This window comes from Sinocyclocheilus grahami, unplaced genomic scaffold (assembly GCF_001515645.1).
Source record: "Sinocyclocheilus grahami isolate Dianchi unplaced genomic scaffold, SAMN03320097.WGS_v1.1 scaffold1474.1, whole genome shotgun sequence".
NCBI classification, from domain to species: Eukaryota; Metazoa; Chordata; class Actinopteri; order Cypriniformes; family Cyprinidae; genus Sinocyclocheilus; species Sinocyclocheilus grahami.
In genome coordinates this window covers 177,519-191,945 of record NW_015506653.1, presented here as the reverse complement: position 1 = coordinate 191,945, position 14,427 = coordinate 177,519, and positions in this window count along the sequence as shown.

Below are 14,427 nucleotides of genomic sequence, written 5' to 3'. Positions count from 1 at the left end.
TTAGTTCTATAAACTATGTCAAATAGCTGCTTGATTATTATTTTTTTGTTTCAATGATGATTTTTTTGGGGTTTCTAAATGATAATGGGGGCCACAGAATAATCCATTTGGATTTATGTAACTCTGATGTAATGTTTTTTTTTTCATTGGATATTGTCATGTAAATGAAATATTTTACTCCTCAGGACACAGTAATAGACCGTTAGTCTGACGAGCTCAACAGAAAACCCCACTGGTGTGCTGTTGCTTACTAGCTCAAGGCAATTATACCCTTTTCTTTTTTTCTCTCATTGTTTTTCTTCTTTTTCACCCACACACATCATTAGGAATCGAAAAATAAAAGTCCCTGAAATCCTGACCAGAGAACACAGGAAAGGAAAGCACTGTCAAGCAAAGGCAAGAGCAATAATGTGCTGTCACACGCTGTGTAGTGAACATGCAACATTCTGCATGACAGAAGTGTATTTGAGAGAAAGATGAACAAATGTCACTGGGAGGCTCCGGATCTTAGTCGGGGGGTCTGGATCTTTGTGGAAGATCCCTCATTTTCACAACAATCTCTGAGCCTCTGCTGCTTCTGCTTTGGTGTTTAGTTCGTATGTTTGGCCGAGACGACTGAGATGCTTTCTCTGTTTCTGGGTCTGCGTTCATGTCGACGGCAGATGGAGCTTCTCTCTGTGTCAGCGATTCAAGTGAAATGCGGCATACGACTGCAGCTGCTGCAACGCAAGGGGATGCATGTAAGATTTCTGCTGAAAAAGCAACTCATGTTGTTATTATATTTTGGTAGCACTTTCCATGAATAGGGTGCAAAGTATGGCTTGACAGTTCCACCACCAGATGAATCATCAACCCCAGGAGACCAAACTTTATATATATATAATATTATTATTATTATATGAGCTTTTTATTTTCTATGAAATTTTCAAATGTTGCAACCCTGTTACCAAAATTTGGAACAGGTTTTTTAACTATAAATAATTCAAATAATTAACCACAAGGGGTAGTTTGGGACAACTGCTGTTTTAAGTCATTAAAAACGTATATTTTCCATAAATTAAAGTAATTTTGGCAGAATTACAATATTACAATTTTGGTAAGAGGGTTGAAAGCTTGAGCTCATTAAATGCTGCCAGTACTACAACTTTTTTTTTTTAGAAAATGTAAAACTGGGAAAATTAAATTATTCACTTGTCTTCCCGCCATGCTGTAGAAATGGTCTAAATTATGTCACTTCCTGGGATCACAAATATATGGAGTGTTCCATTTTGTATAATGGAGGAAAATAAAGCAGTGAAAGAGCTGGATGCAAAATGTTGAACGTTTTGGTAATTAAAATGTTTTAATGATTAAAAACATTGATAACACTTATATGAAGGACCAATTCTCACAATTAACTAGTTGCTCATTAGCATGCATATTACTAGCATATTGGCTGTTTATTAGTACTTATAAAACACATATTAATGCCTTATTCTGGCATTTATGGTTATATTTAGATCCCTTAAGACCACCCCATACCTAAACTTAACTACTAATTAGTTAATTAGCTAAACTACTAACTATTAATAAGCAGCTAATTAGGAGTTTATTGAGGCAAAAGCCATACTGAATAGTTAATAATCAGAATCGGTCCTTAAACTAAAGTGAGACCAAAAGATATTTATGAACAGAATATAGATTCAACTAAAAAGGTATGGTCACATTAGCAACATTTTTGCACAATTTCACAGGTAAAATGGTCCGTTGTCTGTTTCCACACTTTCAAAGCAATTTTGGTGTAATTTCATGTGCAGTAATGTAGCGATGTATACAGCACAGCTCACACAGAAGTTCTGTGCGCTGAAGTTACACCACCAACTTGAGCTAAATCTGCAAAGGGAGCTTTTTTACTGTCATGAGAACCCCCTGATCGTGTGGATTCCTGTTGGAATTGGAAAGGTTTTCACAGATATTAAAAAAAACTTCCCCTTCACTTGATTGAATGGTGACCCATTCTTGTATGGACCCATACTTGGGGTTTGGTGGGCTCTGCATTTAACCCATCCAAAGTGCACACACAGAGCAGTGAACACACACCCTGAGCAGTGGGCAGCCATTTATGCTGCAGTGCCCAGGAAGCAGTTGGGGGTTCAGTGCCTTGCTGGTACAAGACTCGAACCCGCAACCTTTGGGTTACAAGTCCGACTCTCTAACCATTAGGCCATGACTTCCCCTGGATTGTGACTGGATTACCTGTAAAAATCTGCCAGACAGCAGTAAATGTGACCTGATGTGCAGCGATCTGAAGTTTTCTTATGTGCTTTTTATAAGTGATGGGACATCAAACTACACACTATTCATGGATGGTGCCTGGTGTTTTATTTGGTGCACAGCTAAAAATAGGTCCAACAGACGTTTAATGAGTCATCAACAGTTCTTCAATCAGTGTTGACCTGTTATGCTCTGTCTGATCTTCACAATCTAACTACTTGTCCATTTCATTACAATCCAAATCCAGTGCAAGCACTATAAAGTCTAAATGAGATTGAAGTTCATTTCAGAGGAAGATGGTTGAAGTGGTCGGGATGAGTTTGAGCGGTCACTCTGACATCCAACAACAACCATATTTACCGCTTACGTGGCCTTTGCTACTTTGGTGCGTTTCATCCTTTTCCTGCGCATGAGGGTGACCTGAGGCCTCTTCAAGCCGGCGATGAGCAGCAGCAGTCTGGGTCGGGACTTGGTGAGCCAACTTCTCAGGAGCGTCCCCTTGGGAAACCTGGAAAACATCACAACCTGTGAGTCCAAGCACCTCAGTGCTCCTCGGGGAAAGACCAAATGAAGCTGCTATAGCACTGAATTCACCGGCTCTGTATCTTCTGTGAGCTGCTTTGCTATACTTGAAGCTGTACTTAAAGACTGATTCTTTAAACTGAATTTGGTGTCGCTCACAATGATTTTTATTGTAAATATTGAATCAAAGTGAATAAAGCTCTGTAAATAAACTTGACTTCAGTGTAATGGTTATTGAGGTATTAATACTGTACAACATCTGTCAAAATAAATGTGTTTTATTTTATTGACTCAAACAGTGTTTCATAAAAGCATTGATTTGGTACACTGTAAGAAAAAAAAACTAGGAAAATGGAAAACGTACTTGGCCAAGACATCTCCTTTAATCATAAAGTACAACTCAATGCATATTTCAAAATACAAGCAAAACAAGTCAATCCGGAATATTCCTTCATATTAACCCAGTACATTGTGCCATATTTTTTCACTTTGATAATAAATTGCCGCGGCGTTGAATAAACATGCATAATAAAGCTAACTATATTTGGGAGGAATTGAGTGTGAGACCACAACAATGTGGGATTGTTCCTAGGCATTTAGTTTATTCATGCTTTTGCATGAGCAGAAATCTGTCTAAATAGTCAGGTTCGATTTCAAGTTAACCGAGATTTAGTATCTGAGTGAATCTGAATTATAAAAATGATCAAGAATGTCCAGATCATCAGGCATTTCCTCCCATAAAAAACGATATATTTTATTTATATAAATGAAATACAAAAAAAAAAAAATAATAATAATATATATTAAAGGTGCTGTATGTAGGATTGACACTGAGTGGTTGAACTAGGTATTGCAGTCCAAATTCAAAATATCGGAGAGGGTTTTTTTCACCCGCCCCTCCTCCTCAGACTTGGCACACTCAGGTTGCCAGATTGATGACACCAACAGGAATGAGCGCACTTGACGATGAATGAAATGAAATACGCTGTGTTTTCCGCCAACTGGCAGCCCAGGGTGCCGAAATACAATTGCAAATACAAAAATACAATACAAAATACAATACAAAAACTTACATATGGCACCTTTAAGTACTTTCCCTGTAATTCTCATTGCTGTAATTTGAAAGAAATATTGACATTTACATAGTTATAGTTAGAACAGCTGTTGTATTTGCTGATTTTCTGTACTCAATTAAATGTATTTATTTACTTTCTTACATACGTACTTACTTATACGCTTACATACGTACTTATGTACCTACTGAAATATGACTGGGGTATTTCTTAGTGTAAATTCATCTATTTACTCCACATCCGATGAGCACTGATAGTGTTTAACATGCTCCGTCTGAGCGGTATTCTTCCGGTGTGACTGCACAGTCTCTAGTGCAGAGCAGATAAACTGTTTGAATCTTAATTGTCAAATCTATGGTCCTGTCAAGTCACACTAACGCCTGTAAATCGTGTTCCTCATGTCATGTTTAGTCTAAGACGAGTCCTGAGACGCGTCACACTGTCCAGCAGCTGGAGCTTTACTTTGTCCTGAATGAGTGAGCGACTGTTTAATAACCATGTGGTGTTGCATCTGCTTTCGACTGCACACAATGCAACACAGCTACAGAAAACAGAGTTTAAAGAGTTAACAAAAACTTTAAAGTTATAAAAGGTCACAATATGCTCAAAAAATAGCAAGGGTCAAATATACACAATTATGTGGCCAAAAAGTGTATTTTTCCATTGACAGCCATTTCAAAAGTTGCCATGTGTGAGACAGAATTTAATCTTTCATACAGTAACATAAAAGAATCACAATGTTTCACCAGCAACCATTTGTAGCGCTCTTAAAAGCATCAGAGTATTATTTTCCCTCTTGACTGCTGTAATATAGAGAGAATCAGTCACATGACATTTACCACTCAGCTGATTGGCTCCAAGAACGTTTCTGGAACTAAGTGCCCATGTAAAGCAAAGATGGCAGCCTCCAGGATAGATCACTCCTGGTATTTACATGTAAGACGGCATAATAAACCCTTTAGAAACAGTCCACAGACATACAACCGGGCCAACATTCAATCCAGAAATCCCTGCAGATTTTCACAGAAATCTCAAACCCACATCATTTACAATCTTCTACATATTCCCACCATTGGCCGGAAACTTCCCATCCTTCTCATTCTCTGCATGATTTCCACAAACCCTCCAGAGCAGACTAAAGCGATCCTTCTGTGTCTTTGCAAGCCAACAGCGTGATGGAAGTGTGGCGTTCCCGCAGAACAGTACCTCAAGCAGCAACACTCCTCACCGAAGCACCATCTCAACAAGCCCTTCACCCTCCAAACCTTCACGCACCAAGCGCTCCCGTAACAGGACTTCAGATGAAGGGGACAGCATAAACGGCCAAGCTTTAATACACGTCTGAGTGCTGAGCTCAATGGAAAATATAAAACTTCAATTGTTTCAACTTTTGCTGGTCGAGCACGACCCAACGGGCCAGAGAGAGATCTAGCAACGTGTAGACGCGCTGCGGCCTTGCTGAAGCCATTGTTGTTCCCCAGAGAGGCTCGATGTTAAATGTGGCGAGAGCAACATTGTTTGTTTTGCGGCCTTGTTTTCCTCGTTTTTTCTTTTTTTCCAATTCTGTCTCTCAGGAGCTTGACTGATATTTCTCCTACAGGAAAGCTAGCCGATGTGCTTAGAGTAGTTTTTCGCCGGTGTTCTCATCCACCAAATTAGCTGCTTCATCAAGGTGTCCACGTGGATGTTATACTCCACAGCTGGGAAGCTTTGTTGTGGAGTTCGAAATTAGTTTTGAAGTCTTGGACAAAAAATTCTGAACAGTATTTCAAACAACTGAAGAACTATAAACAAACACAGTATAATCACAATCAATTAAACTCAAAATAATGACAATAAAACCAACCAGAACAGCTTTCTCAACTATAAAACTCACTCATTTATAAATAAGCAGTGTATGTCTATACACTATAGTTTATCCTAGTTATCAACATATTAATTTAGCAAATAATTTCCCTATGAAGAACAGAAAGTGTCTCTTACCAATTGACTCCACACATTTGTTAGGCTATGCCCCCCGCGCCCTGCTAAGCCGCATATATGATGCTAATGAACTTATTAGTGTCACGCTAGAAAGTTCAACCAGGATGGAAAAAAAACAAATCTGCGGGACAAAGGGAAGTGCAGCGGCTCCACGGGGCGGAGCGGGGCTTCAACAGGAGGGTCCACTCAGCACTTCTCTCAGCGAGCAACAACGGATGATCCCGCGCTCCGCACCAATCACAGCGCTCGCTCGCACTGTTTCTGTGACAGCCAGGGCCTCGCTGTGCAGAGAGGTCAGCCAAACTACCATCCTCTGGTGCACATGTAGAAAATACAGCTCTTCAAATGCGTATCAGCAAAGGGTTAAAACATATGTTGTATACAAAAAACATGGAACTTGTGCCCATAAGTTATGGAAGTAAATACAAACAGATAAATAAATAAATACATTTTATTGAAAGAACAGTATAAAAAGGCCTGGGCGGAAGAGAAAAAATAGGATATGACATGGGCCAGATTTGAACCTGCATTTTCCAGACAATCACCACAGCTCCACGTGAACACGTCTGGAGCACATGTGTTGTGAACATTATTCAAATTCTTTATTGTCAAAATATGGCATTTATATATTTTGTCATGCCATTTAATATTTCAAAAAATACAATTCCTTTAAAATATAAACTGTATTTGCATACTAAATAATAACCGGTCAGTCTCTTCTGCTCACCAAGGCTGCACTTTGATTAAAAATACAATAAAAACAGTAATATTTTGAAATATAGAAAAATTACGGAAGTTCTAAGCGGTAATGCAATATATTTTTTTTCCTTCTTGTTTTCTCGTTATAACAACTTAATTTTCTCGTGATCTCGACATAACGAGAGTTGTTTTCTCGTTATAACGACTTAATTTTCTCGTGATCTCGACATAACGAGAGTTGTTTTCTCGTTATAACGACTTAATTTTCTCGTGATCTCGACATAACGAAAGTTGTTCTCTGAGTTATAAAACTGTGTCAACAGGTGGCACTATTGACCTGAATATAACTGATGGGGTGTTGTAGGCTATACTGTATCCACTTTACTGTACGCGTTTGGGATAGAATAGGACCTACTTCGTGATCGCTATAATTTGTACAGTATTGTTCATTAGGCTACTGACATTTAATTCATTCATTAATGTTAAATGCTTGAATCAATATGACTATTTTGTGTATTAAGTTCTTGCTAGATGCATGAGTTTCACCAACGCGTTCTGTGTCATAAAATAACTGCTTATTAAAACCAAGGTTGACGTCACTGTATTCTGTTTGCACCTATATCTTTATTTGTGCTTCTTTGAGGTACATGATTGTTAGTTAATAAGCGGGGATCTGTTTATCTTCAGTAGGACAGGCTTCAACGATGTAGGCTATTTGTAATGTGCCTCTTTTCCTTATTATTAATCTTTATTGTTAATCATTAAATGTATATTGATAAGAAATGTGATTTATATGTAAAGTGTATAGGCTAATTTAATTCAGTGATGTTCTACAGTGTTGTAATCTTTTGTGTTTTCTACATTTCTTTGTGGAAACCACACAAACACACACAACGAGAAAATTAAGTCGTTATAACGAGAAAACAACTCTCGTTATGTCGAGATCACGAGAAAATTAAGTCGTTATAACGAGAAAACAACTCTCGTTATGTCGAGATCACGAGAAAATTAAGTCGTTATAACGAGAAAACAACTCTCGTTATGTCGAGATCACGAGAAAATTAAGTCGTTATAACGAGAAAACAACTCTCGTTATGTCGAGATGACGAGAAAATTAAGTCGTTATAACGAGAAAACAACTCTCGTTATGTCGAGATCACGCGAAAATTAAGTTGTTATAACGAGAAAACAACTCGTTATGTCGATATCACGAGAAAATTAAGTCGTTATAATGAAAAAACAACTCTCGTTATGTCGAGATCACGAGAAAATTAAGTTGTTATAACGAGAAAACAACTCGTTATGTCGATATCACGAGAAAATTAAGTCGTTATAATGAAAAAACAACTCTCGTTATGTCGAGATCACGAGAAGATGAAGTCGTTATAACGAGAAAACAACTTTTGTTATGTCGAGATAACGAGAAAATTAAGTCGTTATAACGAGAAAACAACTGGTTATGTCGATATCACGAGAAAATTAAGTCGTTATAACGAGAAAACGAGAAGGAAAAAAATATATATTGCATGGCCCCTTAGAACTTCCGTAAAAAATAGAACTGTCTATTGTAATATATTTGAAACTGTAATTTATTCCTGTGATCAAAGCTGAATTTTCAGCATCATTATTCAAGTCTTCAGTGTCACATGATCCTTCAGAAATCATTCTAATATTTTGATTTGCTGCAGAGTTATTATCAGTAATGTTTGGTGCTCAGTTGATTAATAGTGATTATTATTATCAATGTCAATAACCGTTTTTGCTGCTTAATATTTTTGAGGAAACCGTGATTTTTTCCAGGATTTGATATATTTTGTAATATTGTAAGTCTTTACTGTCACCTTTGATTAATTGCATGCATCCTTGCTAAATAAAAGTAATAATTTCTTTCAAAAAGGTATTATTTTCTTTGGTTTTCACAAAAAATATGAAGCAGCACAGCTGTTTCAACTTTGATAATAATCAGAAATGTTTCTTGAGCAGCAGATCAGCATATTAGAATGATTTCTGAAGAACATGTAACACTGAAGACTGGAGTAATGATGCTGAAAATACAGTTTTGATCACAGAAATAAAATACATTTTAACAGATATTCACATAGAAAACAGATATTTTAAATTATTTCAATTTAATACAATTTTTACGGTTGAATTCTTATTTCTTAATTTTATGATGAAATCTGCAATCTACTCTAGCTGTATTCTCTGCGCTTCCCGTGCAGTGTCTTTTCCGGTCTGTGAGGGGCGCTATAGAGCTGCTCGATATGCTCTTCAATGAGCCGGTACTCCTGGCAATAGTATAGTGACTTCCCGCAACAAGTCATTAGTCTTAATTTTGGACCGTCTGGCGCGCCATAGGTAAAGATCCCAGACAGAGAGACAAAACACATACTGCAGAGGATACCCGTGTGCGTGTGTGTGTGTGTGTGTGTGTGTGTATGTGTGTGTGTGTGTGTGTGAGAGAGAGAGAGAGAGAGAGCTGGGAAAGCCTGGCACTGCATTGCAGATCAGCAAATGCAAGAGAGGAGGAGACTGCAGGAGTCTGCAGGGATGACAGCCCCCATAAACACCGCGGGACTCCCTCATCTGTGTGTGTGAAGGTTGAAAGACACCCAACCCTCACTGCATCACGACATGTGACAGATTCTAGACACGAGGTGCATCAGTTGTGACAAGAATAAATGCTTCATATAAGTTCTTATGATGAAGAATAAACTGTGATTTATGTTGTGCTGTTGCAAGTCAAGTCAAGTCACCTTTATTTATATAGCACTTTTAACAATACAGATGCTGCATTTTGGACCAGCTAGAGTTTGTTTATAAAGCATGCAGAACAACCACCCAATAAAGCATTACAATAATCTAACCTTGAGGTCATAAATGCATGGATTAACATTTCTGCATTTGACATTGAGAGCATAGGTCGTAATTTAGATACGTTTTTGAGATGGAAAAATGCAATTTTACAAATGCTAGAAACATGGCTTTCAAAGGAAAGATTGCTATCAAATAGCACACCTAGGTTCATAACTGATGACGAAGAATTGACAGAGCAGCCATAAAGTGTTAGACAGTGTTCTAGGTTATTACGTGCAGAGTTTTTAGGTTAGTAACACCTCTGTTTTTTCAGAATTTAGCAGTAAGAAATGACTCGTTATCCAGTTTTTTATATCGACTGTGCATTCCATTAGTTTTTCAAATTGGTATGTTTCGCCGGGTCGCGAAGAAATATAGAGCTGAGTATCATCAGCATAACAGTGAAAGCTAACACCGTGTTTCCTGATGATATCTCCCAAGGGTAACATGTAAAGCGTGAAGAGTAATGGCCTTAGTACTGAGCCTTGAGGTGCTCCATACTGCACTTGTGATCGATATGATACCTCTTCATTCACTGCTACGAATTGATGGCGGTCAGATAAGTACGATTTGAACCATGCTAATGCACTTCCATTAATGCCAACAAAGTTTTCTAGTCTATTTAAAAGAATGTTGTGGTCAATAGTGTCGAATGCAGCACTAAGATCCAATAGCACTAGAGAGATACAACCACGATCATGATGATAAGAGCAGGTTTTGTAACTCTAATGAGAGCAGTCTCAGTACTATGATACAGTCTAAATCCTGACTGGAAATCCTCACAGATACCATTTTTCTCTAAGACGGAATATAATTGTGAGGATATGACCTTTTCTAGTATCTTCGACAGAAAAGGACTGTTGCAGTCATGTGTTGTTTGTTGCCAAACAATTCGTAATGAATGAACAGTGGCATCAACCGTGAGCAATGTGCAGATTCATAATTATAATCTAGAAAATACAAAGTATTGTATATTATGAAGTCTCTGTTCCGTAAACATGCATTTGATATGCATATCAACTTCACAATAGCAACAAAGATTATCAGGTTCTCTGGAGAAACAGCTCAGATGATACATTCATTTCTGTTTTTTATGGTAATTACCTTCTTCCCTGTTCTCTTTTAATATTCTTCTTCATCATCTTTTTTATTTTATTTTTAAAATTAAACTAAAGAGGTGACACTGATATTTATTTCATCGTTCTCTGGAATACCTTGTCAGTCACCAGTGAGTTCCCTGCGTTATGGGGACCAAATGTCCCCACATGGAAAGTAAAACCAGTCATTTTTTACCTTGCGGGGACATTTTTTGGTCCCCATGAGGAAACAAGCTTATGAATCATACAGAATTAAGTTTTTTGAAAATCTTAAAATGCAGAAAGCTTTGTGTGAGTGTGGACAGTATAAAAACAATGCATGTGTGTGTGTGTGTGAGATGAGCACTAAACTATATTTGACAGCTGTCCCAAGGACAACTTAACTACAGCTGTGCTAAATTGAATTTGTACAGTATAATTTCTGGTAAAAAACTGCTTAAAAATATGTAAAATACAATAGACTCATGAAATATGTTATCTTGTGAAAACTGGGTTGTCTTTTCTTTTTTAAACATCAGTTTAGTGTGACTAAATATGTTAGCTGACTATATAACAAATTCCTCTTAGAGCACTTGAGTTTCAGCAATTCATTTTAATATATATGGTGAGCTTGAAACCTTTGACACAGTAGATGGCTGGTAGCTTAGAAGTCCGCCGCTAAAGCGAATAAAACATCTGTTTTACGAAGACAAAGGCAAGGACACACGAGTTGGATGAAAGAGAGCTTAAACTAAATGTATCGTGCTGTATAGCTACAGTATAATGATATATAAATTAACAGTGCCTTGTCTTGTATGTTGAGTTAATCTTCATGTAAGATAAACTAATTTTAAAGTAATTAATTATTATAATGATCATTTATTTGGAAATGATTTTTGTAATAAGCAGCATAATGTATAGTCATTAACAGAAAATAAACCCCATTTAGAGTGATTGAAGACCTGTCCTGACTCCTAATCACCCTGATGGGGTTTATTTTGTGATAATGACCTGCTGACTGAATATTATCACTAGAAGATTCCCACCAGAATTATGACTTCCCTCTGGAGAGAAGAAGTGAATATGAATGTCTGCTTCAGCTGCAGAACTGATTCATATTTTGGTTTTACATTGAGAGTGGAAACTGGCCTCTTCCTCTTTTTGAAGTCTTGCAAGTTGAAGTAATTACTAATTTTCCAATTTTACCACACTTTCAATGTCCTTCATGTTAGCATGTGGCATGTTCTGTTATTAATAATTGGCAACTTTGAGTAATATATAAAGTACCCAGGTCCAAAATTAACTTTTTGCCACACGAGTTGAAAATCCGTGTTGCCCAGCGACAGCCCCAAAACATTACTGCTCTAGATTACTGCTCATCTGCATGGAGGAATGGGCCAAAATACCAGCAACAGTGTGTGAAAACCTTGTGAAGACTTACAGAAAACGTTTGACCTCTGTCATTGCCAACAAAGGGTATATAACAAAGTATTGAGATGAAATTTTGTTATTGACCAAATACTTATTTTCCACCATAATTTGCAAATAAATTATTTAAAAATCCTACAATGTGATTTTCTGGATTCTTTTTCTCATTTTGTCTCTCATAGTTGAGGTATACCTATGATGAAAATTACAGGCCTCTCTCATCTTTTTAAGTGGGAGAACTTGCACAATTGGTGGCTGACTAAATACTTTTTTTCCCCACTGTATCATCAACACATCTCTCCACACAGGCACTTTCCCCACTTTATTCAAGCAGGCTCGGGTAACCCCACTGCTCAAAAAACGTACATTAAACATTTCACTTACAAATAGCTACAGACCTGTCTCTCTCCTTCCGTTCATAGCGAAAACTCTCAAATGAGTTGTTTTCAACCAGGTATCATTGTTTCTGTCACAGAACAACAAACTGGACGCTAACCAGTCAGGTTTCAGGAGTGGCCATTCAACTGAGACGGTGTTACTGTCAGTTACGGAAGCCTTGCGTATGGCAAAAGCTTATTCCAAATCATCAGTTCTTATTCTGCTGGATCTATCTGCTGCTTTTGACACTGTCAATCACCAGATCCTCCTGTCTGCACTCTCATCACTGGGCATCACAGGGATTCCACTTCGCTGGTTTGAATCCTATCTCACTGGTATTCTTGTCCAGGCCCTTGTCATCTCTAGGCTGGACTACTGCAATGCTCTTATGGCTGAACCTCCATCAAGCACAATCAAACCTCTTCAAATGATTCAGAATGCAGCGGCACGACTGGTCTTCAATGAGCCCAAAAGAGCCTATGTTACACCTCTCTTTATCTCCTTGCACTGGCTGCCGGTTGAGGCTCGCATCAAGTTCAAGACGTTGATGCTTGCATATAGAACAACCACAGGCTCAGCACCCGCCTACTTCCACTCACTACTACGAATTTACATCCCCTCCAGAAGTCTGAGATCCGCTAGTGAGCGACGCCTCGTGGTACCATCACAGAGAGGCTCAAAATCACTTTCCAGAACACTCTCGTTCGCTGTTCCTGGCTGGTGGAATGATTTTCCCACCCCTATCCGGAATGCTGAATCCCTGACAATTTTCAAACGACAGCTGAAAACTCATCTCTTTAAACGCTACTTGACTTCATCTAAAAAAAAAAAAAACTTTTTCTTTCTCTTTATTTATTCCTTCCTTTTTCTAGCTTGTACTTATTTGAACAATGCCTAAAACTTGGTATTTCAAGCACTTTCTGTGTCTGTTTGCCTCTTTAAGAAGAATTGCTTTATGCATTCCCCAATTGTAAGTTGCTTTGGATAAAAGCGTCGGCAAAATGACTAAATGTAAATGTAAACTGAGTAAATTTATCATGGAGAAAAAAAAACGTCTTATATACAGTTTAGTATATCAAAAATAAATAAATAAATAATAAAATAAAATAAAATAAAATAAAATAAATAAATAAATAACTGTATGGTTTGGGTTGGCTAGCTATAATCTGTATGGCTAGCTATAATCTAAAAAAATAAATAAAATTGTTTGTAGGCCACATATGAAATAGAAGCATAAGATCAACTTTGATTTATTTGTCACCAGGAATCTCTCCATTACTGTGCTAAAACCTCTTTACTTACAGTTCAATGGGCTTCCATGGACTCCTAGACAGAATAATAAGCCCAGTAATATTCAGTACAGCACTTTTCACAATGCATTTCAAAGCAGCTTTACAGAAAATCGTGCATGAATATTTTAAGCCTTAAAAAAAGCCCCCAAAGCAGCCAGGGCGACTGTGGCAAAGAAAAAACTCCACAAGGTAGCGGAAGGAAAAACCTTGTGAGGAAGCAGAGTCAGGATGAGCCCGTCTTCCTCTAACATTACAGTAATTAAACATAAATGTCATCTACTTACATAGTGTGCAATATAATAATGATTGAATAAAATTAATTTAACCAATTTCATTTTTCAATGCAGTATGCTTTAATAAAATAAACTGATTTAATTTTCCAATATGCAAGTAAGGCAAAATACAAACTGTAAGGACAAAGATTAAATTGTGAGGATTGACAGCAGTAGTCAGTGAAATCCCTCACTACCTGGCTGCTATAAACTGTAGCTGGTAGGCGTACATTGATTCAAAGTCTTTTGAAATCCATTCTAAATGACTGGACTGATGGCAGCGATAGGGCTCGGCAGTAGTAAATAGTTTTTGGAGTCTGTAATGATGCATGCAGTGGTCAGTGAAGACCCTCACTGTCTGGCTGGAGTCAGCTGTGGTTTGCAGTCGTCACTCAGCAGCACAGAAGGAGAGGCAGTGGGATGTGAGGCTAGGCCTGGAATACAGAATCTAGTGACCTTGGGATGGGTATCCGGAGGTGGAAACATGGAAAAACAAACAGATGGTATTCCGATGTGGAAACATAGAAGAAAATGGCCAGGTAATAGTTTACAGCACCAGTCAATAGTTCAGAATAATTATGTTTATATATATATA